The sequence below is a fragment of the Staurois parvus genome, unplaced genomic scaffold, assembly GCF_062004578.1.
Source record: "Staurois parvus isolate SC_StPar_1 unplaced genomic scaffold, SC_StPar_1.0 ptg000041l, whole genome shotgun sequence".
Classification (NCBI taxonomy): domain Eukaryota; kingdom Metazoa; phylum Chordata; class Amphibia; order Anura; family Ranidae; genus Staurois; species Staurois parvus.
The window spans coordinates 253,493-281,347 of NW_028317837.1; the positions used below are offsets into that span (position 1 = coordinate 253,493).

At 47.6% G+C, this 27,855-nt stretch overlaps 1 protein-coding gene and 1 long non-coding RNA gene across 2 annotated transcripts in view; one reads left to right on the plus strand and one right to left on the minus strand.

The window, feature by feature from the left end:
- The window catches only part of LOC149470498 (uncharacterized), a 63,222-nt gene extending 48,329 nt beyond the window's left edge, over positions 1-14,893 (minus strand). The window contains exon 1 of the mRNA XM_089663202.1: positions 14,778-14,893. The gene's annotated coding sequence lies outside the window, so the exon portion shown is untranslated. The remainder of the gene's footprint in view (positions 1-14,777) is intronic.
- A 1,741-nt stretch (positions 14,894-16,634) lies between these two features.
- The window catches only part of LOC149470500 (uncharacterized), a 34,355-nt gene continuing 23,134 nt past the window's right edge, over positions 16,635-27,855 (plus strand). Inside the window, exon 1 of the long non-coding RNA XR_016308596.1 lies at positions 16,635-16,772. This is a non-coding gene — a long non-coding RNA (uncharacterized LOC149470500). The remainder of the gene's footprint in view (positions 16,773-27,855) is intronic.

Below are 27,855 nucleotides of genomic sequence, written 5' to 3' on the forward strand. Positions count from 1 at the left end.
TTTGTACCATCTATTCATTTCCCTACTGCCCAGGGGCTCAATACACATCCTTAATTTCCAGACTGTTCCTGCACACACCTTTACAATGAAAGGGCCTGACATAATCTAATCTACTCAACCTGTTATGGCAATGATTCCATATTTCCACTCAAATCTTGCATGTCCGTTACAATAAATTTTACATGTCCGTTACAACCTATCATACCACCAACAGAATACCTGTGAAGATGAGAATGCTGTAATAAAATTTGGGTCACCAAAAAATGATTAACCTGGTGAGACAGAGGAGACAAGATTCAATTTAAGTTTGTAACGGGACCAAAACATCAATGATTGGGCAACAATGGAGTTATAGAGCAATAACGAGCGGGGGGGTGGAAATTTTGGACCATGATACACCTGGTAAATAGAACGGATGTGTAGACTGAGATTCAAATCTGATCCATGGGACCTGGGAAGTAATAGTCACCCATTGTGATAGCTGTGCGAAACGGGCTGACAGGTAATAAGCCAGAAATTGGGGAGACCTAGGCCTCCCGCCCATTGTGACCGGTAGAGGACCGATGAAGTAAAACGAGGGCGTTTGTTACGCCAAATAAAATTATTAATAATCCATTGAAAGCGATCTAAGAACGTTATTGAGACAGGGATTGGGAGTGATCTAAATAAAGTAATTTAGGCAAGACATTCATTGTTACTGCCGTGACTCTGCCAAGAATGAGATAGGGGATCCATGCCAGATCTTCAATAGAGGTGAGAGGCGTGACACACATGGTGGCCAATTAGCAGCAAATAATTTTGAGTATCTGGGGGTGAGGTTTATACCGAAGTATGAAATCTGATCTGTGGCCCAACGAAATGGAAAAGAATTGCGGAGAGATGCACCCAGGGAATCAGGAACATTAATAGGCATAACTACTGATTTAGTAAAATTTACAGTAAGACCTGATACTGTGGAGTGCGCATGCGTGGCCGGCGGGACGGACATGTCCCGTTGAGGCTCCGTCTCCCCGTCGGGTGACAGCGCCACCAAGCAGTGGGTCCCGGCCCGCAACATACCCCAGGGGGACCCGAGTACAGCGGCAACCATCCCAGGGTCCGATCCGCCCTGGTCTGTGGCGGATCCCCTGCAGCGGGTCGGAGATATCCGACGGGACACGTGTCCCTGCAGCAAGCTCCGCACAGGCCCGCCCACCACACTGAATCTGGGCAGAGGAGAGAGAGAAAAGGGGGGCTGAGAACATCATAACAGCCCCCCCCCTGACTGACGAGCAGCAGAATGGTTAAGGGGACACCCCGGCACCAGGTTCCCCCTTCTACCAAGTCAATCAAGGAGGCCCTGGCAAAGGCCTCCACAAAGATGGCCACCGCCCCAGCACACGGAAGCAAGAAGGTGACAAGTACATATGCAGCCCTAAAGGATCCGCAGCCCAGCCATTCCTGCACATCTGAGGGTGAGTCTGATACTGAAACTGATGTCCATGCACGAGCCCTGACTCCTGACCTTACAACCCCTGACCTGTTGACCCGCTTTGAAATAATGCTGCACAAGGCTTTGAAGCAAACCTCAGACCGCATCACTGCCACGCTATCTAGGGAAATCTGTGAACTGGGGCAACGCACTGCGGACCTAGAGCAGAGGGTAGATGGTCTTGATGCCACGCTTCAGACACATATGGATGACCTTGACCTTCTGCGCGACGAAAACGCAACACTATTGACACGACTGGAGGACTTTGAAAACAGGGCACGACGCTCCAATCTGCGTATTCGTGGCCTCCCGGAAACAATCATAGATCTCCAATCAACAGTAACAGCTCTGTTCCAAGAGCTTGCCCCAGCTATCCCAATCGAAAGATTAGAATTGGATAGAGTACACAGGGCGTTAGCACTACGACGCACGGATGGTCCACCACGTGACATTATAGCCAAGCTCCACTTTTTCCGCACCAAGGAGCAACTCCTACAAGCCGCTTGTAATGCAGAATCTCTACAGTTCCAAGGTCATTCATACCAGTTATTTCAAGATCTGAGCCCCACAACAATCACCAAATGCAGGGCTATGAAACCCCAGCTACAAGCACTTCAACAACACGCTATACCATATAGGTGGAGCTTCCCCTTTGCAGTGCGATTCCGATACCAATCCCGGGATTACACCTGTAAGACTCCAGAAGACCTACTAGACACCCTGCGGATCTTACAACTGCATTCCTCAGCGACACCTTCAGAAAGCGCCAAGCGGAGGTCCACATCCTGCTCGCCGCGGAAGTCCCTCCCCATACGTGCCACTGAAGGCCCACTCAACCTCCACAAACGAGGCCGCTTTTCATCTCCGGGTCTATCTACACAAGATACCATGGACTGGACTGTGTCTCATGTTTATCCTTCACCTTTCCACATTATTTTGGCCACATACACCAAACGGTGTACTCCCTTGACTGTCATTTCTGTCATTGAGGTTAATACCGTAGATATCCTCTCTCCCTCTACCTGTTAAATTTTGGTTGCCCCATTACCTGGGAATTGTTCGGCTCCCCCCCCCTCAGGGCCCCACTTTAGGTTAGTTTGTTTGGGAGCCTAGGCTCTGACGGCATGCGACGCCACACCCCTACCCCTAGGATATCTCACTGATACTGCTTATGCCGTCTGAGTTTGGGATAGCGTGATTTTCATGAATGTATTTTCTTTATGTACCTGGTTTTTTTTTTCTACCGGGACCTTGCCACCTTCTATCAATCAAGTTGCTGTCATCCTCACGGACCGTGTACCTGCACACTCCAACCTAGCCCCTGTGTTATTGGCTATTTAATAACGCTTGGGCTACTATTGTTCCCTAGCCCACCCTGACTTAGGGTGTCCTTGGGAACCCATCTTGTAGGCCTTAAATGGTCTTACACCCCTTCTTTCCCGTTTCCTCTCCCGTATCGTACCCCTCCTCCCTCCCTCCAACATGGCTTCAAGACTCTGCACAATGCACTCCACAATGCCCCCATCCCCCGTCAGGCTCCTCCTTGGGAAGTAGTGACAGGCTATCCTAACCATTATGCGCTTTCCTCATGGGTTCGTTAAATATCCTTACCCTGAATGTACAGGGCCTCAGTATCCCACAGAAACGTACTAAGGCCTTCCGAACCTTTGCTACACTTAAAGCTCACGTGGTCTGTCTACAGGAAACACACTTCACTCCCAACTCCACTCCTAAGTTTTTTGGCCCCCGATATCCTCAGGTCTATACAGCCTCTGCCGCCACCAAACGCAGGGGGGTACTGATAGCCTTTCATTGCACAACACCCTTCACGCTAGGCACCGAAATTAAAGACCCAGAGGGTCGCTACCTCCTGTTAGTTGGACAACTCTTGGACATAGAAGTCACCATTGCTGCATACTATGCCCCAAACCAAGACCCTTTACCATTCCTTTCCCACATACTCTCGATTATAGACCACCATAAGCGCGGAACTTTAATTGTTAGCGGAGACTCTAATAGTGTAGTATATCCCTTCCTCAATAAATCCCCTCAACCATCTCCTGCCCCTGCCTCTAAACAAACTTTCCAAGCCATCCTACACCGTTACTCCTTGATAGATACATGGCGAGAACTCAACCCGGCGAAACGCCAATACACCTTTTATTCTCAACCCCACCAGTCATTCTCCAGGATAGATCATATTTTCCTTACCACCGCCTCTTCCCCCCGGCTCCTGACTTCTGAAATAATTCCAATACCTTGGTCTGATCATTGCGCTGTATTCACAGCTATGACCTCCTTGGCCCCATCCCCCACTGAACCCTCTTGGATTATTAACGATAACCTGCTTGCAAACCCAGCTCACTGTCTAGAAATCGAAGCAGCCCTTAAAGACTACTTTTTTCTTAACCAATCGCCTGATATTTCTCCTCTCCTGTTATGGGAAGCGCATAAACCGGTTCTGCAAGGGTTTTGCATTAGCAAAGCGTCCTTCTTAAATAAAAGCAAAAGGCAGCAACGTCTCACACTACAGCAAACCTATGATCATTCCCATCAAGCCTTCCAGGCGGCTCCTACGCCTGCCAATCGTGAAACCCTGGAGCGTTCTAGATTGGCTCTAGATCTTTTTCTCACAGATCAAGCAGAACTCTTGCTCCGTAGATCTAGACACAAATATTACACCAAGGCGAATAAACCCAATACATTACTGGCCCTCTCACTTCGTAGGCTTGACCAACTCACTAGACCTATCCGGATACGCACCTCTTCTGGCAACCTCACTAGTAACCCAGAACACATTCTACAGATTTTCCATAAACACCTGTCACAGCTTTATTCCTCTTCTACACCTTTTGACCCCACGCAAGCAGATACCCTTCTAACCCCCATTTCCTTCCCAAAACTTTCAGAGTGCCAGTTGGAGGCACTTGAGCGACCCATCTCCCTAGCCGAAACCTTAGATGCTATTAAAAATTTAAAACTACGTAAGCGCCCAGGACCAGATGGCTTCTCAGCCACGTATTACAAAAAATTTGCTCACCTCCTTACACCTATCCTCACTAATGCCTTTAACGCTCTATTGTCTGGCCACATTTTTAATCATGATACAGTACAAGCGAACATTTCAATGATCCCAAAGCCGAATTCTGACGATACGCAGTGGTCCAATTATAGGCCAATCTCTCTCCTCAACATTGACGTTAAACTGTTAGTTAAAATCCTCTCCTCACGTCTTAACCTTTGTATTGGCTCTCTAATTCATAACGACCAAGTGGGCTTTATCCCAACTAGGCAAGCGGGAGATAACATCAGACGTGCATCTCTTTTGGCTAACTTAGCTAGGTCTCGCAATATTCCCGCCTGTTTCCTGTCCCTAGATATCCGGAAAGCATTTGATACAGTCTCATGGCCATATCTCAACTATATATTGCGTCATTGGGGTTTTGGCCCACATTTCTTAACCTGGATCTTCTCGTTATATCGAGAGCCCTCGGCCAGAATTAGGTATCTGGGACACAGGTCGGCTCAGTTCCCGATCTCAGAGGCACGAGACAAGGCTGCCCACTGTCCCCTTTGCTCTTTGCCCTGGCTATAGAGCCTCTGGCCCTCTTAATTAGAGCTAACCCGGATATCAGGGGACTTGAGATAGGGGGCACGCATCATAAATTATGTCTCTTCGCGGATGACGTCTTGCTCTCTCTCATCCCCATTGACTTCCACTCCTCCTCTACTCCGGCTTCTCGAGGCATTTGGCTCGCTCTCTGGTTTGCTAATAAATCCTAATAAATCAACAGCACTTAACATCTCTCTCCCCCCTTTAGAGTTGACGCACCTAAAGCAGATTCTACCATTCCCTTGGTCGCGCTGTCATATCCCGTTCTTGGGTATTAAATTGACCCCTAAGTTATCAGACCTTTACGCAGCTAACTATCTTCTGATGCTAAACCATATTTCTGCCCTTTTGACCAAATGGTCTTCCTTACCCCTCGCATGGCTAGGCAGAATAGCAGTTATCAAGATGTCAATCCTCCCAAAAATTCTATATCTATTTAGAGTCCTTCCAGTCCCAGTCCCCCCTCACTACCTCCGCACACTACAGCGTCGCATTTTTTCCTATGTATGGGGTAATACTCGTCCTCGTATACCTCGCTCCACCCTATACCGTCCTAAGCTCAAAGGTGGTCTAGGCCTACCTGACATCAGCAAATACTATCAAGCAGCGCATTTAGCCCAATTACCTAAGTACCATGCAACCTTTGAAATCCCTCAATGGGTTGCACTTGAATCGATAGAATGTGACCCCTTATCTACAGCTAACTTACTCTGGTTGAGGCCTATAGACCGCCGCTCTATAACCAACCCCGTCACCTCTCACTTTTTATCCCTATGGGATAAACTGAAAACCCGATATCCCCTCCAATCGCTACATAATCCTCTGCTCTTGTTTTTACGAAACCCAGCTTTTCCCCCGGCCTGGCAGACACCCCTTTTATTCAAAGCCTGGTCCTCTTCTAATTTGCTCCGCACGCATCATTTCCTGCAGAGGAATAAGTTTAAATCCTTTGCCTCGCTGCGGGAAACACATGGCCTCCCAGCTTCCAAGATATTCCGATACTTACAGCTTCAACACTTTTATGCTCCCTACGCTACAACAACAAATCGGCCAGATGCTATGTCTTTGTCAGGGCTCCCAGGTATGACCAGAGGTGTGTGACTGAAGCAGGGAAACGCAGACTTCAGATAAGTTATAAACAATGTAATTTATTAACACTAACAATACAAACATAAACGCAGTGCAATACTAAACATAATACAGTGCAAACAAACCCAACCAACCACCCACAGATAACAGTACATACAAGCAAGCGTCGTCAGGCAGGCCGGGTCAATATCAATTGGGCAGGTAGGTACAGGGGGAGCAAGCGGAGAATGGTCGGGGTCACAGGCCAGGTTCAGCAGGTAGCAAGCAGCGTAGTACAGAGGGTCAGGCAGAGGGATGGTCAGGGTCACAAGCCAGGGATCAGAACAGGTAGCAAGCAGCGTAGTACAGAGGGTCAGGCAGAGGGATGGTCAGGGTCACAAGCCAGGATCAGAGCAGGAGAAGTCAGCAGCAGTTCAGATCAGGCAGGGTCAGCAAAGGAACAGAAACAGGATGCAGGACAGATACAGGGCCCAGGACAAACACAACACCAAGGCAGAGTCTGTGGGTCTGGCCATCCCTTAAATACCCCAGCATAATCAGTTCCAGGTGTTAGCTAGCTGCAAAGTTGAGTCTCTGATTGCTGGGAGCATCCGCTGGCCAGCCCTGGTACTGCAGATCAAAAGGCAGGTGAGTCCCACCATTGCTGGCCAGTCCATTCCTGACAGTCTTTCTTTGAACGAGCGTGCTACAAAGACCCCCATAGACGTGGGCTTATTTCCTGCTTATATTCACTCTTCACTACTTCGATTACCATGACCCCCCCTCTGTATACCCATAAGTGGGAAGTGGATCTGGGCAAGAAACTTGACCCATCTGACTGGGATCACATTTGGGCTAACACAAAATCATCCTCGCAGAACATTGTAGCTTTGGAAACAAATTATAACGTTTTAACCTGCTGGTACTTGGTCCCAGCGAGAATCGCAAAATTTACCCCTAATTACGAGCCCAACTGTTTTAGAGGCTGTACAGACATAGGGACACACTACCATATGTGGTGGGATTGCCCAGTGGCCCGGGTCTTTTGGGATGAAATTTTCACCATGATATCTACACTTAGCACTATCACTCTAAGACCTGATCCAACAACAGCCCTACTCAATCAGTGCCCCCCTGGTGTCTCAAACTCGCAATTCAAGCTCCTTATGCAAGTTACAACAGCGGCTAAGCAGGTTATAGCGAAATCCTGGAAATCCCCCACCCTTAGTGTTGCTGCCGTCAAAACCAGAATAACACAGGCCATGATACATGCAAAGGTGGAAGCCACAATTCTTGACACAATCCCTAAATTTTTACACATATGGAACCCCTGGGTAGAGCGCTTCCTCCCGCCTAACTTTGATGAATCACTTCTTCTCCCTTGATTTCTATACTGTGCGCCCAGGATACTGTCATTAGTCCTACGTGGGCAACTCGTGGAGTCTGCTGTGAACTAGTTGATTGCTCATGGAGTCATCATTATTGTTCTTTTTCCCATACCCTCCCTTCCTCCCCCGTCTGATCCCCCTCCAAACTTCCCCCTACTTCTTAAATGCACTTAGGAGACGTTACTTGGATTGGCTGGGACGATAATGTCATCTATTGCCGACTCGTATGTTCCTGCTTTTGCTTGTACTGTATAGACATCTGTAATGTGATCCTCAGTCATTTTTCTTCAATGTCCTACTGCCTCTTCAATGTCCATTGTATATCAACAATGTCTCCTTGATTGTGTTGTTAAAGTTTTCTCTTTTGTTAATAAAAATGTTTGAACAAGACCAGATACTGTTACAAAGTCATTCAATAATGAGCATAAGTCAGGCAATGACACCAACAGTTTAGTAAGGAAAAGCATAACATCATCTGCATACATACAAATTGTGAAATGTGAACCAATAATGGGGAACCAGAAATGTCTGAGTGTGATTATTGCAATTGCCAAGGGTTCCAAAACAAGCCCCAATAATAAGGGTGAAAGAGGACAACCCTGACGGGTACCTCCGCCTAGTGTACAAAATACAGAATTGCAGCCTGGAAGTCTTATTCTTGTTTTGGGGGGAGTCATACAAAGCATGTACACCAGACAGAAATTCATCACTAAAGCCCATCTTCTGCAGTAATGAAAACAAGTATGGCCAGAGCAGGAGCGGACTGACAACTCATGGGGTCCCAGGGCAATATAGGATCATGGGGCCTGTGTCCTTGCCCACACTCAAAGCACACCCAAAAAAGCCTATAAAAAAGGTACTAGGGGCATTTCATGGGGTCCCCTACTGACCCTGGGCACTCGGGCAATGCCCGAGTGCTCAAATGGTCAGTCTGCCCCTGGGCCAGAGGACACTATCGATAACATAACTTCTTTAGAATGCAAATTGGCGTCCTGAATAACATTTAATGTGAGAGGAATATTGTCCGTGATAAGTCTGCCTGGGATAAATCCCGATTGGTCCGGTGAGACCAAAGAGGAGATAATAGGGGCCAACCTATCTGCCAGAATGCGGCTAAATATTTTCAGATCATTGTTCATCACTGAGATTGGTCTATAGTTTTGAGGTAAATGATGGTCTTTCAGGGGTTTAGGTAACAGAGACAGGTTAGCCAAGAGTATCTCCTCAGGAAACCTACCGCCCTGCAAAACATCATTGAATAATGACATCAAAGAGGGAGCCAATGTAGGAGCAAAATGTTTATAATAACTGGCCGTGAACCCATCAGGGCCGGAGCTGTGGAAGTTCTTAGTGCGCTAATCACACAGGATGTTTCTTTCAAAGTGCAGGGAGCATTGGGAGAGGATATCTGAGAGGGTGTGAGAGCGGGGGGGGGGGTATAGAATTAAGCCATGAGCCATTTAAGAAGGAAGCGGAAGTTGGTTGCGGAGGAGCTAACAGGGTGGAATAAAAATTTTAACCACTTCCTGTCTGGCCGTTGTATATAAACGGCCGGATGGTGGCAGTGCAGGGTCGGGTGGCCATTTATAAACGGCCTCCCCGCCCCCTGTTAGTGCGTGCTCCCTGGGAGCGCACAGCACCGCAATCCGGTGCCCGCTGTGTTCTCCAGACACAGTGGAACACCGATCGCTGTACAGGACCTCTGTGTGAGGTCCTGATCATGTGATCACTGATTGGCCAATCAGTGATCACATGCAGAGTAGTAAGCAAGATGTCACTTATGACATCATTGCTTACTACGTGTGAAATTCACAACAGCCTTGTACCATGTGACAAGCTGTGACCAATCACAGCTCACACAGTAGTTCTCAATGGCTGCATGAATGCAGCCAGAGAGGAGGAGAAATTATTACTTTTACAGCCTTTATGGGTGTAAAAGCAATCAGTGTAAAAAAAAAAAAAAACCTTTATCACCCCTCACAAGTAGTACATGGTGACACTGTACTGCTAGGGTGACAGTATGTTAAAAAAAAAATAATATAAAAATGTAAAAAAAAAATGTTTAAAAATTATAATTGTTGGTTATAAACTAATATGGGTTATTTTTTTTACTAAAAAGATAACAGAATACATTTTGGCCAAGACTTGTGATGAAATATTATTTATTTGCAAAATTTTGTAAGAAAAACACTCTTTTTCAAAACATTTGGACTTTTTCATTTACATAGCAAACAAAATAAAAATCCGAGTGGTGAATAAATACCACCAAATTAAAGCTTGATCTGTCTCAAAAAAATCCTTAAAAATTCATATGGGTACAGTGTTGCATGACCGCGCAATTGTCATTCAAAGTGTGATAGCGCTGAAAGCTGAAAATTGGCCTGGGCAGGAAGGGGGTAAAAGTGTCCGGACTTGAAGTGGTTAAAAAATACCCAGGACTTCACGAGGAAGAGAGGAGATACTGCCGGATTTAGTACGTAACTTGTAGATATGTGGGGGTCGTATTGAGAGGTTTAATTTCTGTGTCAGCATAGTAGAAGCTGAATTACTATGTAATAAAAAGGAGGCCTTTGACCAAAGTAGAGCTTTTTCAGTTTTTTTGGGAAAGTAAAGTATTCAGTTCTAGACGCTTTTGCGATATCAAGGTTTGTTACGGAGAGATGGATTGCCATCATGAGCCCTATAATGTGATTCTAATTCTCGGGTAAGTTTCTGAATTTGTTTCCACCGCTCTCTATTTCTAGAAGAAGCCATGGAAATAAGGTGGCCTCGCAGGACCGCCTTATGGGCTACCCACAAGATGGCCGGGGAGATATCAGGAGTTGTGTTTGACTGAAAGTATTCTTGAATGGAAGTAACTACTTCATGGCGGGTGTTAGTATCCGTAAGCATAGAGTCGTGAAGTCTCCAGGAATAGGGAGTAGGGGCTAGACCTATAAAAGTGATAGACAGCGCGATAATATTATGATCTGACCAGGGGCTTAAATGAATGCAAGCTTTCCTAGAGTTAGCCAGCAGAATGGGGGAGCAATAGATATAATCTAGTCTAGCATAAGAGTCATGTGGGTGGGAGTAAAATGAATAATCTCTAGCTCCTACATTATGTGCCCTCCTGGAGTCTACCAGTTGAAGTGTGTCTAATTTTTTGGTAAGGGATTTTGGGAAGGCTTGGGAGGATGGTGAGGATGAGCTTTGGTCTAAAAGGGGGTTAGCTACCAAATAAAATCACCTCCCACCAATAAACGAGGGAATAGAAACCTATCAAGAATTTTGAAAAAAAATGGGAAAAGAAGGATGCTTGCGCCGAATTTGGTGCATAGACATTAGTGATCGTGAGTTCACGACCCGAGAGGGTGCCTTTAATAATGTCAAATCTGCCCTCAGGGTCACGTGCCCGAGGGTTTTTTTACTACAAACACATGGAAATAACATGCCCTGCCCTGCTCGTCCCGGGGAACTCTGGTAAGGACCTGCTGATCTACCAGATCCCCAATTAGGACACGCAGTGCCTGCACCCTTTCCCGATCCTTGGGAAGGTAGGTTACCAGAAATCTGGAAGGGGGACTGAAGTTGAACTCCAACCTGTACCCCTTCTTGATCAAGTCCAGATGTACAGATTTGAGAAGATTGAAGCCTACTGAGGGAGAAAGGTCCCCAGTCTTCTTTCCATTGGGACGTTCAAGTCATTGAGATGAGACTTGGTGGGCCTTGAGGAGGATTGAATAAGATTCCTCCTCTTCCCCTATTCTTGTGCCCTGTCCAATGTTTCTTAGGCTGAACCTCCTTAACCTGCTGGGCCTGTGTTTTTCGACAAAAAACCCAACTAGAGTAAAACCTTTCCTTACTCTCTGGGAATGTCCTCTTTTAATGGGCTGTACATTCCAGAACCTCCTCGAGACCTGGACCAAAAAGATTATCACCAGTAAAGGGTAAGGCACAAAGGTGCAGTTTGAATGCGGAGTTCCCTGCCCAGGTTTTTAACCAAAATGCCCTTTTAGCTGAATTCACTAGGGCAGAGGTTCAAGTCGCTAGCTTAACTGATTTGGCCGAGGCATCCACAAGGAAACCAACTGCTTTAAACAGCAAAGGAAATTATTTCAGGATTTGCTGTCTGGAGGTCCCTGCCAAGAGATGTGACTGTGTAAGCCAGCATTCCAGATTTCTGGTGACACAGGTAGCTGATAAAGGTGGCCTAAAGCTGATGGAAGTGGAATACCAGGCCCTGCGGAGTAAGACTTCATCCCTCTTATCCATAGGGTCTTTCAGAGCCCCCACATCTTCAAATGTTAAGTCTGTCCTTTTAGAGACTTTAGATAAGGGGGTGTCTAATTTCTGAACCTTGTTCCATTGCTGAGCCCTGTTATCCTCAAAAGGAAACCTCCTTTTAAGATTACTTGAGAAAAAGGGTTTCCTCTCAGGGCTTTCCCATTCCTGCTTAATGGTATCAACCAGGGAACTATGGACTGGAAAGACACTAGTCTTTCTAGCATACAAACCTTGATACATGAGGTCATGCTTAGATAGGCAAACATCCTCCTGCTCGATCTCTAAGGTTTCGTAGATAGCTTTAAGGAGGTCGTCCACATCTTCCAGGGGCAATTTGTTCCTGGAACCTCTAGAGTAGCAAACTTCACCGTCCTCCTCTTATGAGCCTGAATCTACCCGGGACCTAGGATCCTCGGGTCCTCCTACCCTCTTAATACATCTGCTACCTACAAACCCGCCGATTGGGTCCAAGGACCCAGTGGCGACTGCATTTTTCCAATAGAGATCTAAAGGATTGAAATGTAGACAACATGTCATCCTTAATGGAGGTGAGCACTTTATGGCAGGCTGTAAATGACTTATCCTTAATTAGGCTAGCCACACAATTGCGGCATAAGGGTTTTTCCCAAGCTGAACCCAATTTAGCTGCACAAACTGCACACTTCTTCTTGGAGGTCTGACTCTGCACCTTGTCCTGGGCTTTAACCTACAATAAGCAAGAAAAAAAAACAATACAGAAAATAATCAGCCCAGGGCCCCTCATACAAAAACAACTGTGCTGGGGGAGCAAGAAAGGGAAGTGTGCCCACCAGGGTCAGCAAGAGGGATCAGAGTCCCCAAGCTTACCTTAGAGGAGCCAGTGCCTGAAACCACCAGGATATGCCTGAGTAGTGCCAGTGCCTTCCATCCATCCCTCTTGTGGTGGCGCTTCAGGCTCTGCTGGGTTTGCACACCAGACTGGCTGCCTGACAAGATGCTAGTGCTGTTATGGAGACTGGAACCACGAGTCTCAGGCACCCGTTGACGACATCACCGCAGCTGGAACTTCCAGTACCTGGACAGCACCCAGAAGTTGTGGCTACTCGCATGCCTGCTTGGCAGTCACTCTGCCCCACTGTGCAACGGCTGCTGGAGCCCCCCCCCGCACGGGAAGGAGAATGACAGGCATCAAATGCCCTGGACCCCCCAGGACACCCCCGATGGTCATCATCCACTGAGGCATGGAAAAATATCAGGAGCGCAGCCCCACTTCCCCTGAAGGGATTGCGTCGGGCAGGAGGAAGTAAGACAGACCAGGAGCCACCAGCAACCTCTAGGGCCCAGGGCTTCGACAATCAGCTCCATGATGACTGCACCCATCCTTGCAGAGGCAACACTAAAAACTCAGGAGGGAGGCCTGGTGGTCCGCCATTTATAGAACTGTGCTTACGTGTTTCCTGTCCCAGAGGGAGGAGCTCTGTCTCAGGAAGGATGTCCTGGAGGACGTTTGGAGAAATGAACATTAGAATGACTGAGAGACAAAAGCCAGAAATAGATCAGTGGCTGCATGCACACCTCATTGTTAGGCTGCAGGTAGAGAGGCAGAGATGAGGCAGGATTTATCATGAAATACAAATTAAAGTGTATTATTATCAAAACAGCCAAGAATATTTCACAAGGTCTGAAAAGTATGTAAGTCATCGAGTTATTCCACAATTTAAGAAGAAGAGCATAACTGCAGGTAGTAAATGTAAGAGAGAAGTTGCAGATGATACGATGGTGGGTAGTATGTACAGGAGAGGAGTGTGGGGGGTATGACAGTGATGGGTATGTACAGGAGAGGAGTGTGGGGTGTGTGAAAGCGATCGGTACGTACAGGAGAGGAGTGCGGAGGTATGACAGTGATGGGTATGTACAGGAGAGGAGTGTGGGGGGTACGACAGTGATCGGTATGTACAGGAGAGGAGTGTGGAGGTATGACAGTGATGGGTATGTACAGGAGAAGAGTATGGAGGTATGACAGTGATGGGTATGTACAGGAGAGGAGTACGGAGGTATGACAGTGATGGGTATGTACAGGAGAGGAGTACGGAGGTATGACAGTGATGGGTATGTACAGGAGAGGAGTACGGAGGTATGACAGTGATGGGTATGTACAGGAGAGGAGTACAGAGGTATGACAGTGATGGGTATGTACAGGAGAGGAGTACAGAGGTATGACAGTGATGGGTATGTACAGGAGAGGAGTACAGAGGTATGACAGTGATGGGTATGTACAGGAGAGGAGTACGGAGGTATGACCGTTCCCAGGGAAGAGTATCTCAGGAAGGGTCTATACTCCACCATAACTCTGGTTCTCGGAGTGTCAGGTCCCAGCGGGTTCTCCTGGTGTCTCTCCTGTTATTCTGTCTCGGACACATCACAAGAACATGGTGGGAGATCGGCCTGAATGTCCTTCCTAGGAGGGAATACCGGAGCCATTCTGAGGCCCATTTAATGGCCGGCAATGAGGAGGAAACCAACACTGAGAAGTAGATGCTGAGATATATACAGCACGGGGCAGCACAATGGCTGAGTGGTTAGCACTTCCACCTGGCAGTACTCTGGTTGTTGGTTCAAAACTCAACCATGGCACCACCTGCCTGGAGTTTGCATGTTCTCCCTGCGCCTTTGTGGGTTTTCTCCAAGTACTATAGTTTCCTCCCACACTACAAAGACATGCTGGGAGGTGAATTGTCTCCTAAGTTGTCCCTAGTATGTGTATGTATGAATGTGAGTTAGGGCCTTTAGATTGTATGCTCCTCGGGGGCGGGGACTGATGGGAATGTACAATATAGATGTAAACTGACGGCGCTATATAAGTACCTGGAATAAATAATAATAATACCCCCAGATCATCGATGACGAGGAGGAAGGTTCGGTCACAGATGATTGGTCCATCTATAGCAGGGACAGGAGCCGGGACCAGGAATAGGAGATCCACCTGACTTACCCGTTTGCTCTGACATGGAGAAGATCCCATGCTGGCCCTATGGTGGCCGTGTGTTCAGGATGGAGACCGATTCTGTTGGACCTGCTTGAAGCCGATCTAAAATGGCTGAGAGAAAGAAAGTGTTCCCGGGACAGGAAGTGACACCAGACAGGAAGTGACTCCTGAAAGACTTATACAGAGGCTGCAGTATGGAGAGCAGACACTAGATGGTGCTGGTCCAAAAAAAGCTGAATAGTATAAAACAACAGAGAAAAAACCTGAAAAGCAAAAGATGATGGCGGCTCGTAAACTTCTTATTTAGCAGCTTGACGTCATTGTCCCACTCTACATGTTACATCACATCACGTGACTTCCTCGGGAGTTGGCCATCGGATGTACAGCTGCTTATATATACCATTATATTCCTTAATAGACTAATCGGGCACCATTATGTTGTAGCCTGTCTGTCCCTTATTTGGCCGCCATTTTTCCTTGGTCTAATTTCAATTATATCTCATTTATCACATTACAGCACAGTGGATTAGATCTCCCTCCTCCATTTTCTTGTAGACCACCTGTACTTCCTTTGGTGGCCATATTTTCCTGGTCTATTATCAATGAAACACAGTTATCACATTACATTACAGTGGATTAGATCTCCCTCCTCCATTTTGTTGTAGCCCACCTGTCCCTCCTCCGGCGGCCATTTTCCCTTAGTCTGATATGAATGCTGGCACATTGTGTCCCCTGATATTAGACATTAGCCGGGTGATTGTATACACACAGCGGGCAGATCTCAATCAATGTCACCCACTAGTCTATACTGTGACGGGGTTGGCCAGCCAATCATGTGGCTCCTATTCTGTCCTTCCAATGACCATTCCTAGTACATAGGACTCATCTTCTATACTACATTCATGATACAACAAGATGGAATCTGTTATAGAGTCATTGTACAAATCCTGTGACCCGACTTGTATCCGGGAATATTTCATGGCCTTCTACTTCCTGCTTCCTGTTCTATGCTGACCTGGATGCAGTTCTGTTGTACAACATGATTCCTCACACCAGCAGCTTGTGTTGTCTTCATTCCTGTACATGAAACAGGTACTGTCCATGTATTAGGGGGACCAATGACACCTTGGCTAGTATTGTAGATGAATCTGGGGGCGTCGGGGGCAATCTTCTTATGTTTATGGCCCTTTAGGGCAGATGTGATTTCTATGTATTTTATGGGAGATTTTCTCTGTATATTGGGAGTTTCCATTTTGTTGTATCATGAATGTAGTATGGAAGATGAGTCCTATGTACTAGGAATGGTCATTGGAAGGACAGAATAGGAGCCACATGATTGGCTGGCCAACCCCGTGACAGTATAGACTAGTGGGTGACATTGATTGAGATCTGCCCGCTGTGTGTATACAATCACCCAGCTAATGTTTAATATCAGGGGACAAAATGTGCCAGCCTCCATATCAGACTAAGGGAAAATGGCCGCTGGAGGAGGGATAGGCGGGCTACAACAAAATGGAGGACAAAGATCTAATACACTGCACTGTAATGTGATAACTGTACAAACGTTGATAATATACCAAAGAAAAATGGCTACTGGAGGAGGGACAGGTGGGCTACAATAAAATGGAGGACGAATATCTACTCCACTGCACTGTAATGTGATAACTGTGATAATAGAAGTTTACGAGCCGCCATCATCTTTTGCTTTTCAGGTTTTTTCCCTGTTGTTTTATAATATTCAGATTTTGTTGGACCAGCACCATCTAGTGTCTGCTCTCCATACTGCAGCCTCTGTATAAATCTGTCCCCAGTCACTTCCTGTTTTGTGTCACTTCCTGTCTGGTGGCACTTCCTCTCTGTGTCACTTCCTGTACCGGGAAATCTTTCTCCTTTCAGCCATTTTAGATCTGCTTCCAGAGGATCCAACAGAATCGGTCTCCATCCTGAACACACGGCCACCATAGGGCCAGCATGGGATCTTCTCCATGTCAGAGCACACGGGTAAGTCAGGTGGATCTCCTATTCCTGGTCCCGGCTCCTGTCCCTGCTATAGACGGACCAATCATCTGTGACCGAACCTTCCTCCTCGTCATCGATGATCTGGGTGTATTATTATTATTTATTCCAGGTACTTATATAGCGCCGTCAGTTTACATCTATATTGTACATTCCCATCAGTCCCCGCCCCCAAGGAGCGTACAATCTAAGGGCCCTAACTCACATTCATACATACACATACTAGGGACAACTTAGAACGGAGACAATTCACCTCCCAGCATGTCTTTGTAGTGTAGAAGGAAACCTGAGTTCCTGGAGGAAACCCACACAGGCACAGGGAGAACATGCAAACTCCAGGCAGGTGGTGCCATGGTTGGGATTTGAACCAACAACCCGAGTACTGCCAGGAGGAAGTGCTAACCACTCAGCCACTGTGCTGCCCCGTGCTGTATATATCTCAGCATGTACTTCTCAGTGTTGGTTTCCTCCTCATTGCCGGCCATTAAATGGGCCTCAGAATGGCTCCGGTATTCCCTCCTAGGAAGGACATTCAGGCCGATCTCCCACCATGTTCCTCTGATGTGTCCGAGACAGAATAACAGGAGAGACACCAGGAGAACCCGCTGGGACCTGACACTCCGAGAACCAGAGTTATGGTGGAGTATAGACCCTTCCTGAGATACTCCTCCCTGGGAACGGTCATACCTCCGTACTCCTCTCCTGTACATACCCATCACTGTCATGCCTCCGTACTCCTCTCCTGTACATACCCATCACTGTCATACCTCTGTACTCCTCTCCTGTACATACCCATCACTGTCATACCTCCGTACTCCTCTCCTGTACATACCCATCACTGTCATACCTCCGTACTCCTCTCCTGTACATACCCATCACTGTCATACCTCCAGACTCCTCTCCTGTACATACCCATCACTGTCATACCTCCACACTCCTCTCCTGTACATACCCATCACTGTCATACCTCCGTACTCCTCTCCTGTACATACCCATCACTGTCATACCTCCGTACTCCTCTCCTGTACATACCCATCACTGTCATACCTCCGTACTCCTCTCCTGTACATACCCATCACTGTCATACCTCCGTACTCCTCTCCTGTACATACCCATCACTGTCATACCTCCGTACTCCTCTCCTGTACGTACCCATCACTGTCATACCTCCGTACTCCTCTCCTGTACGTACCGATCACTGTCATACCTCCGTACTCCTCTCCTGTACGTACCGATCACTGTCATACCTCCGTACTCCTCTCCTGTACATACCGATCACTGTCATACCTCCGTACTCCTCTCCTGTACATACCGATCACTGTCATACCTCCGTACTCCTCTCCTGTGCATACCGATCACTGTCATACCTCCGTACTCCTCTCCTATACATACCGATCACTGTTATACCTCCGTACTCCTCTCCTGTACATACCCATTACTGTCACACCTCCGTACTCCTCTCCTGTACATACCCATCACTGTCATACCTCCGTACTCCTCTCCTGTACATACCCATCACTGTCATACCTCCGTACTCCTCTCCTGTACGTACCGATCACTGTCATACCTCCGTACTCCTCTCCTGTACATACCGATCACTGTCATACCTCCGTACTCCTCTCCTGTACATACCGATCACTGTCATACCTCCGTACTCCTCTCCTGTACATACCCATCACTGTCATACCTCCACACTCCTCTCCTGTACATACCGATCACTGTCATACCTCCGTACTCCTCTCCTGTACATACCGATCACTGTCATACCTCCGTACTCCTCTCCTATACATACCGATCACTGTCACACCTCCGTACTCCTCTCCTGTACATACCCATCACTGTCATACCTCCGTACTCCTCTCCTGTACGTACCCATCACTGTCATACCTCCGTACTCCTCTCCTGTACATACCGATCACTGTTATACCTCCGTACTCCTCTCCTGTACATACCCATTACTGTCACACCTCCGTACTCCTCTCCTGTACGTACTACCCACCATCGTATCATCTGCAACTCCTCTCTTACATGTACTACCTGCAGTTATGCTCTTCTTCTTAAATTGTGGAATTACTCGCTGACTTACATACTTTTCAGACCTTGTGAAATATTCTTGGCTGTTTTGAAAATAATACACTTTAATTTGTATTTCATGATAAATCCTGCCTCATCTCTGCCTCTCTACCTGTAGCCTAACAATGAGGTGTGCATGCAGCCACTGATCTATTTCTGGCTTTTGTCTCTCAGACACTCTAATGTTCATTTCTCCAAACGTCCTCCAGGACAGCCTTCCTGAGACAGAGCTCCTCCCTCTGGGACAGGAAACACGTAAGCACAGTTCTATAAAAGGCGGACCACCAGGCCTCCCTCCTGAGTTTTTAGTGTTTCCTCTGCAAGGATGGGTGCAGTCATCAAGGAACTGATTGTCGAAGTCCTGGGCCCTAGAGGTTGCTGGTGGATTCTGGTCTGGATTACTTCCTCCTGCCCGACGCAATCACTTCAGGGGGAGTGGGGCTGCGCTCCTGATGTCCTTCCATGCCTCAGTGGATGATAACCATCATCGGGGGTGTCCTGGGGGGTCCAGGACCTTTGATGCCTGTCGTTGTCCTTCTCGTGCGGGGGGGGCTCCAGCATCCGATGCACAATGTGGCAGATTGACTGCCAAGCAGGCGTGCAAGTAGCCGCAACTTCTGGGTGCTGTCCAGGAACCGGAAGTTCCGGTCGTGGTGAGGTCATTGACAGGCGCCGGAGACTCGTGGTTCCAGTCTCCATATTAGCACAGGCAGCCAGTATGGAGTACAGACCCAGCAGAGCCTGTGGCTCCACACCAAGAGGGACATATGGAAGGCGCTGGCACTTCTCAGGCATACTCTGGTCCTTCAAGCACTGGCTCCTCTAAGTTAAGCTTGGGGACTCTGATCCCTCTTGCTGACCCTGGTGGGCACACTTCCTTTTCTTGCTCCCCCAGCACAGTGGTTTTGTATGAGGGGCCCTGGGCTGATTATTTTCTGTATTGTGTCTTTTCTTGCTCATTGTAGGTTAAAGCCCAGGACAAGGTGCAGAGTCAGACCCCCAAGAAGAAGTGTGCAGTTTGTGCAGCTAAATTGGGTTCAGCTTGGGAAAAACCCTTATGCCGCAATTGTGTGGCTAGCCTACTTAAGGATAAGTCATTTACAGCGTGCCATAAAGTGCTCACCTCCATTAAGGATGACATGTTGTCTACATTTCAATCCTTTTATTACTATTAATATTATTATTATACCGTATTTATAAAGCGCCAACAGTTCGCTCAGTGCTGTACATTACAATGGGAGACAATACATGAGACAGTACAAAACCAATACAATGTGATACATGAGGGGTTCGAGGGCCCTGCTCCTTGGAGCTTTCAATCTAGGAGGGAGGGGATAGTGGTATGGGAGGAAAAGCTGTGGGTTGGAGTGGAGGAGATCGGCAGTTAGCAGAGGGTGGGCTAGGCTTCCCTGAAGAGGTGGGTTTTTAGGGTGCGCCTAAAGGAGAGGAGAGTGGGTGATAGTCTGATGGATTGGGGTAGGGAGTTCAAGAGGATGGGTGATGCCCTGGAGAAGTCCTGGAGGCGAGCATGGGAGGAGGAGATCAGGGAACTAGAGAGAAGGAGGTTTTGTGAGGAGCGAAACATATCTTTTGGGTGGTAGATGGATATTAGGTCAGTGATGTAGTACGGGGCAGTATGGTGGACAGCTTTGTACGTCAGTGTTAGCATTCTGAATTTGATCCGTTGGGCAATCGGAAGCCAGTGGAGGGATTGGCAGAGGGGGGTGGAGGCCAGTGGAGGGATTGGCAGAGGGGTGTGGCAGAAGCTGAGCGGTTGGTGAGGTGGATGAGTCTGGCCGCCGTATTCAGGATGGACTGAAGAGGGGATAGCCAGCAGCGAGGCAGGCCAGTGAGGAGGGAGTTGCAGTAATCGAGTCATGATATGATGAGGGAGTGGATGAGCTGTTTAGTGGTTTCTGGGGTTAGGAACGTGCGGATTTTGGCGATGTTGCAGAGGTGGAGTCTGCATGTTGCGGAGGTGGAGTCTGCACGAGTTTGTTAAAGATTGGACTTGGGGCTGGAAGGATAAGTTAGAGTCCAGAATGACACCAAGTACTCTGGCTTACGGGGTGGGCTTGATGGTGGCATGGTTGGGCGTGATGGAGAAGTCAGTGGGGGGTGGTGTGCGGGCTGGGGGGAAGACTAGGAGCTCGGTTTTGGAGAGGTTCAGTTTAAGGAAGTGGAGTGACATCCAATCTGATATGTCGTTCAGTAGGCTGGTGATTCGGGCGGAGACTGAAGGGGTCGAGAGATAGATTTGCGCGTCGTCGGCATAGAGGTGGTAGTTGAAGCCGTGGGAGTGTATCAGTTGGCCAAGGGAGGAGGTGTACATGGAGAAGAGAAGGGGCCCAAGGACAGAGCCTTGAGGGACCCCAACAGAGAGGGGGAGTGGGGGGGAGGTAGTAGTGTATCCTTTAGATCCCTATTGGAAAAATGCAGTCGCCACTGGGTCCTTGGACCCAATCGGTGGGTTTGTCGGTAGCAGATACATTAAAAGGGGAGGAGGACCCTGAGGATCCTAGGTCTCTTGCTTCCTCAAAGGTAGATTCAGGCTCATAAGATGAGGATGGTGAAGTTTGCTCTTCCAGAGGTTCCAGGAACAAATTGCCCCTGGAAGATGTGGACGACCTCCTTAACCACTTCCAGACCGGACACTTTTACCCCCTTCCTGACCAGGGCAATTTTCAGCTTTCAGCGCTATCACACTTTGAATGACAATTGCGCGGTCATGCAACACTGTACCCAAATTAAATTTTTACCATTTTTTTGAGACAGATAAAGCTTTATTTTAGTGGTATTTATTCACCGCTGGGATTTTTATTTTTTTTGCTATGTAAATGAAAAAGTCTAAAACATTTTGAACAAAAGTGTTTTTTTTATAACATTTTGCAAATAAATTATATTTCATCATAAATCTTTGCCAAAATTTATTCCGCTATCTTTTTAGTAAAAAAACAAAAAACAAATTAGTTTATAACCAAAAATTATAATTTTTAAACTTTTTTTTACATTTTTATTTTATTTTTTTATATTATTATTTTTTATTAATTTTTTTACATACTGTCACCCTAGCAGTACAGTGTCACCATGGTGACACTGTACTACTTGTGGGGGGTGATGAAGATTTTTTTTTTTTTTTTTTTACACTGATTGCTTTTATAGGATGTAAAAGCAATCATTTCTCTTTCTCATTGAGAAGTACTGAGTGAGCTGTGATTGATCACAGCTTGTCACATGGTACAAGGCTGTTGTGAATAGCCCTGTACCATGTGACCTCTGTGATCATTCACAGATTTCACACATAGTAAGCAATGATGTCACAAGTGACATCTTGCTTACTACTTTGCATGTGATCACTGATTGGCCAATCAGTGATCACATGATCGGGACCTCGTACAGAGGTCCCGTCCGATGATCGGATTTTCACTGTGTCCGGAGGACACAGCGGGCACCGGATCGCGGTGCTGCGTGCTCCCAGGGAGCGCGCACAAGCAGGGTGAGGGGAGGCCATTCATAAACGGCCACCCGACCCTGCAGTGCCACCGTCCGGCCGTTTATATGAAATGGCCGGACGGAAGGTGGTTAAAGTTATCTACAAAACCTTAGAAATCGAGGAGGAGGATGTTTGCCTATCTAAGCATGACCTCATGTATCAAGGTTTGTATGCTAGAAAGACTAGTGTCTTTCCAGTCCATAGTTCCCTGGTTGATACCATTAGGCAGGAATGGGAAAGCCCTGAGAGGAAACCCTTTTTCTCAAGTTACCTTGAAAGGAGGTTTCCTTTTTAGGATAACAGGTCCCAGCAATGGAACAAGGTTCAGAAATTAGACACCCCCTTATCTAAAGTCTCTAAAAGGTGTGGCAGTATGAACGGCAAAGTGATGGATGGACGATATGTGTCACCTCGCATGAGGTCATATTGTGAGGTGTAAGGTGGAGTCCACTCCGGGTTTTCGGGGCCACAATGGCAGAGGTGGTTCCGGACCAGAGTTTGGGCTCCACTGAGGTCCACCAACAGGTGATATAAAAAGGGCAGGGCTGGAGCAAGGAGTCGCTCGTGGCCTGGGACTCAGAGAGGTATTCTGAGAGAGCTGTGTGTATGGACTATACCTGCAAGAAAAGGTTTGCTGTTATTTTGTTTTGGTGACAGGGAGAAGCCCTTCACCTCTGAGAGAGGAATCATCTGCTGTTTAGTTAGTGCCTGGATGGCAAGGGTTTATTTTGATGTTTTGTTTACTTTGATATTTCTTGCAAACCTTTTTAATAAAACTGACATCCAGTCAGATTTTGACGAAAGCCTGCTGTGCGGTCTACCTTTGTCCCAGGGAAGGAGATCCCCCACCTGAGCTAACCCCACATATGGTGGAGGATGCGGGCAACTTCCTGAGCAAGTGGGAAGATGGAGGAAGTTATAAGAGCCTTGCTGCAGGCCAACGCAGCACAACGGGAGACGAATCGCCAGTTGGCGGAAGCCCAACAGGCGCAACATGAAGCCCAACAGGCGCAACATGAAGCCCAACAAGCAGACAGAGAGCTCCTTAAGCAGGTGGCCCAACACCTATTAGAATTAAAGAAGGAATCTGCAGATCCGCTGCCAGTGGAGCAGAAAATGGCGCGGGCCAGCTATGTTTTGCAGAAGATGACACCTGCGGATGATGTGGAGGCCTACCTCACCACTTTTGAAAGGGTTGCTGTTCGGGAAGGATGGAAAAAGGAGCAATGGGCAGGACTGCTTGCACCATTTTTGACAGGTGAATCCCAAAAAGCCTATTATGACCTGGAACCAGGGGATGCCCAGGACTATGAGAAACTGAAGGCTGAGGTCCTTGCACGCCTGGGTGTCACCATTGCAGTCCGGGCTCAGCGGGTGCATCAGTGGCATTTCAGGGCTGACAAACCACCCAGATCTCAGATGTTCGATTTGATACATCTCTCCAAACAGTGGCTCCAGCCAGAGGTATTGTCAGGCCCTCAGATTGTGGAGCGTGTGGTCATGGACCAATATTTGCGTGCACTCCCTGCCACTTTGAGGAAGTGGGTCGGCCGTGGAGACCCTAAATCTGCAAACGAGCTGGTGGACCTGGTGGAGAGATATGCAGCCGCTGAGGACTTTTTTCATGCACCTGGGCCGTACCCCAATGTCACTAGGGGTGGAAAACTATCCGGAGGATCCGGTAAGACTGTTCCATGGGCCAAAGGCTCAGGAAAAAACGATAAGACTATTGTGTCAGATAATGAGACTGTGGGCTTAGGACCTAGAGACTGGCCAAATAGGTCAGGAAGGTCCCCAAAGCCGTTTAGAGGTTTAGGTACTGAACATATCAAATGTTATCGGTGTCATGCGTTAGGTCATATTGCTGCAAACTGTCCTTTAAATGATGAACCTATGCAATGTGAAAATGCTTATTTAGGAAAAGGCATGTCTCTTTTTGCACAGGTGGTATGTACTGCAGCATGTCAGAAACGCATGGAAAAGCAAATGTGTGTGATTGCCATTGATGAAAAGCCAGTAACTGCGCTGCTAGACTCGGGTAGTGTTGTGACCTTGGTTAAAAGTGATTTGGTAAACCCTGCAAGCTTACACCCTAGCACGATTGGGGTTATCTGTATTCATGGTGATACACGTAATTACCAGACTGCTTTGGTGGAGATTGATACTCCCTGGGGCCCTGTGACCCATTCTGTGGGAGTGGTGCCCTCTCTGCTTCATGAAGCCATAGTGGGGAGAGATTTTCCCCATTTCTGGAGGTTATGGGACAAGGAGAGGTGTCAGGAGGACCAAGCTCCCCCTGCTGGGGAAACGCCGGACACTCCTGAACTCACTCCTGACCCCTTTGACTGCCGAGTGGAAGTGGAAACTGTGGGTGTGTCCGAGGAAGGCGTAGATCTTTTCCCTTTCTCTGTAATGGCTGGGGAGCAGGAGGAGTTGGATCCAACCCCAGACATTGAGGATATAGAGCAAGAGATGATCGCTGGCTCTAGTGAGAGTGGACAGAATGTGGTGCCTGACCTAGAGGTCAGAAAAGAGGATTTTTGTACAGAACAACTGAAAGATTCCACACTTAATAGAGCCCGTGAAAACATTAAAATGATTGATGGGGAACCAGTGGAAAATGATGTAGGGGTGTCTTTTCCCTACATGGCTCTTAACAATAACTTGCTGTATCAAGTGGTAAAGCAAGGGGAGGAGGAGGTAGAACAGTTAGTGGTCCCCAAACCCTTTCACCGGATGGTACTGGATTTAGCCCATGGGCATATAATGGGTGGACACCTGGGTGTAGAGAAAACAAAGGAGAGAATAACCCAGAGATTCTTCTGGCCAGGCTTACATGGAGACGTCAAAGCGCATTGTGAGTCATGTCCGGAATGTCAATATTCTGCGCCCTCACCCCATTTTCGCAGTCCGCTAGTACCTCTACCCATAATTGAAGTACCGTTTGAAAGAGTGGGCATGGACCTAGTGGGTCCGGTAGTAAAGTCTGCCCAGGGCCATCAGCACATACTGGTTATACTTGACTATGCCACCCGGTATCCTGAAGCCATCCCCTTGCGTAATACCTCTGCTAAAAATATCGCCAAAGAGCTTGTCCGGGTGTTTAGTCGTGTAGGTATTCCAAAGGAGATATTAACGGATCAGGGCACGCCATTTATGTCTAGAGTTATGAAAGAGTTATGCAAATTGTTCAAAATCTCCCATCTCCGTACCTCAGTCTACCACCCCCAAACCGATGGGCTTGTGGAAAGGTTTAACAAGACCCTTAAGAATATGTTAAAAAAGGTGGTGGACAAAGATGGGAGAAATTGGGATTTTTTGCTACCATATCTCATGTTTGCTATACGGGAAGTACCTCAGGCATCTACAGGATATTCACCTTTTGAATTACTGTATGGTAGACATCCCAGGGGATTGCTAGATGTTGCAAAAGAAACCTGGGAGACAGAGTCCACGCCCTATAGAAGTGTCATCGAGCATATCTCACAGATGCAGGATAGAATCGCAGCTGTCATGCCACTTGTTCGGGAACACATGGAGCAAGCCCAGGAGGTCCAGAGAAGGGTTTATAACCGGGGTGCCAGGATCCGTACCTTCAACCCTGGGGATAGAGTGCTGGTGCTAGTCCCCACCGTGGAAAGTAAATTCCTCGCAAAGTGGCAAGGTCCCTTTGAAATTAGGGAGAAAGTGGGGGAAGTAAATTATAAAGTTTACCAGCCAGGAAAAAGGAAACCCGAACAAATCTATAATGTTAATCTCTTAAAACCTTGGAAAGACAGGGAAAGTTTGTTGGCAGTACCAAGCCCCCAAAAGGACGTGGTTCCCGTGGCCCCTCAGGTACCTATAACGGAAACCTTGTCAGTAGCCCAACAAAATGATGTTAAGGAGTTTGAGGAAAAATGGAGATTTCTTCTCGCACCTACCTGGACTGACGACGGTCATACAGCATGACATAGTTACCCAGCCCGGGGTCCGCGTAAATGTCAAGCCCTATAGAATACCCGAGGCCAGGCGGGAGGCGGTGGCAAAGGAAATAAAGGACATGTTAGAGTTGGGAGTGATTGAGGAATCTCACAGTGAGTGGTCGAGTCCCATAGTGTTGGTCCCAAAACCAGATGGAACAATTCGTTTCTGTAATGATTTCAGAAAACTGAACAGTGTGTCGAAATTTGATGCGTACCCGATGCCTCGGGTGGATGAGCTCATTGACAGGTTGGGAACGGCTCGGTACATAACCACCTTAGATTTAACCAAAGGCTATTGGCAGATTCCTTTAACGGAAGCTGCAAAAGAAAAGACGGCATTCTCCACCCCCGAGGGGTCCTTTCAGTATAAGCGGATGCCGTTTGGTTTGCATGGGGCTCCTGCATCATTCCAAAGGATGATGGACAAAACGTTGAGACCACATCGCCAATATGCAGCTGCCTATTTGGACGATGTCATCATCCACAGTCCAGACTGGGAATCTCATTTGTTCCACTTGCAAGCGGTCGTAGATTCACTGCGGGAAGCAGGTCTTACTGCCAACCCCAGAAAGTGTGCCATAGGCTTAGAGGAGGCCAAATATCTTGGCTACATCATTGGTCGAGGTCTCATTAGGCCTCAGATCAATAAAATTGAGGCGATTCAAAAGTGGCCCCAACCTGTAAATAAAAAGCAAGTCTGGGCATTTCTTGGGATCACAGGATACTACAGGCGGTTTATCCCCAATTTTGCCACCATTGCAGCCCCACTGACAGATCTGACGAAAGGTAGGGGGTCGGTCATGATCAAGTGGAATCCCGAGGCGGAGACCGCATTTCAAAGGCTGAAACAAGATCTCTGTGCCCAACCTGTGCTTGTGACTCCAGATTTCACAACAGAGTTTGTGGTACAGACTGATGCCTCTGACGTGGGACTAGGTGCTGTCCTGTCCCAAATCAGAGATGGGGAGGAGCACCCTGTGGTCTACCTAAGTAGAAAACTCAACAAACATGAGAGAAACTATGCCATTGTGGAGAAGGAATGTTTGGCCATCAAATGGGCCTTGGAGGCCCTGAAATATTACCTGTTAGGAAGACCGTTCAAGTTGGTTACTGATCATGCCCCGCTCAAATGGATGTGTGATAATAAGGAGAAAAACAGTCGAGTGACAAGGTGGTTTCTCGCGCTACAAGTGTTCAAATTCACAGTGGAACACAGAGCGGGGAAACTGCAAAGTAATGTAGATGCCCTTTCCCGGGTCCATTGCCTGGTTGGGACAGTTGCTCAGCCGCAGGGGCTTGAGCAGAGGGGGGGGATATGTGACAGTATGAACGGCAAAGTGATGGATGGACGATATGTGTCACCTCGCATGAGGTCATATTGTGAGGTGTAAGGTGGAGTCCACTCCGGGTTTTCGGGGCCACAATGGCAGAGGTGGTTCCGGACCAGAGTTTGGGCTCCACTGAGGTCCACCAACAGGTGATATAAAAAGGGCAGGGCTGGAGCAAGGAGTCGCTCGTGGCCTGGGACTCAGAGAGG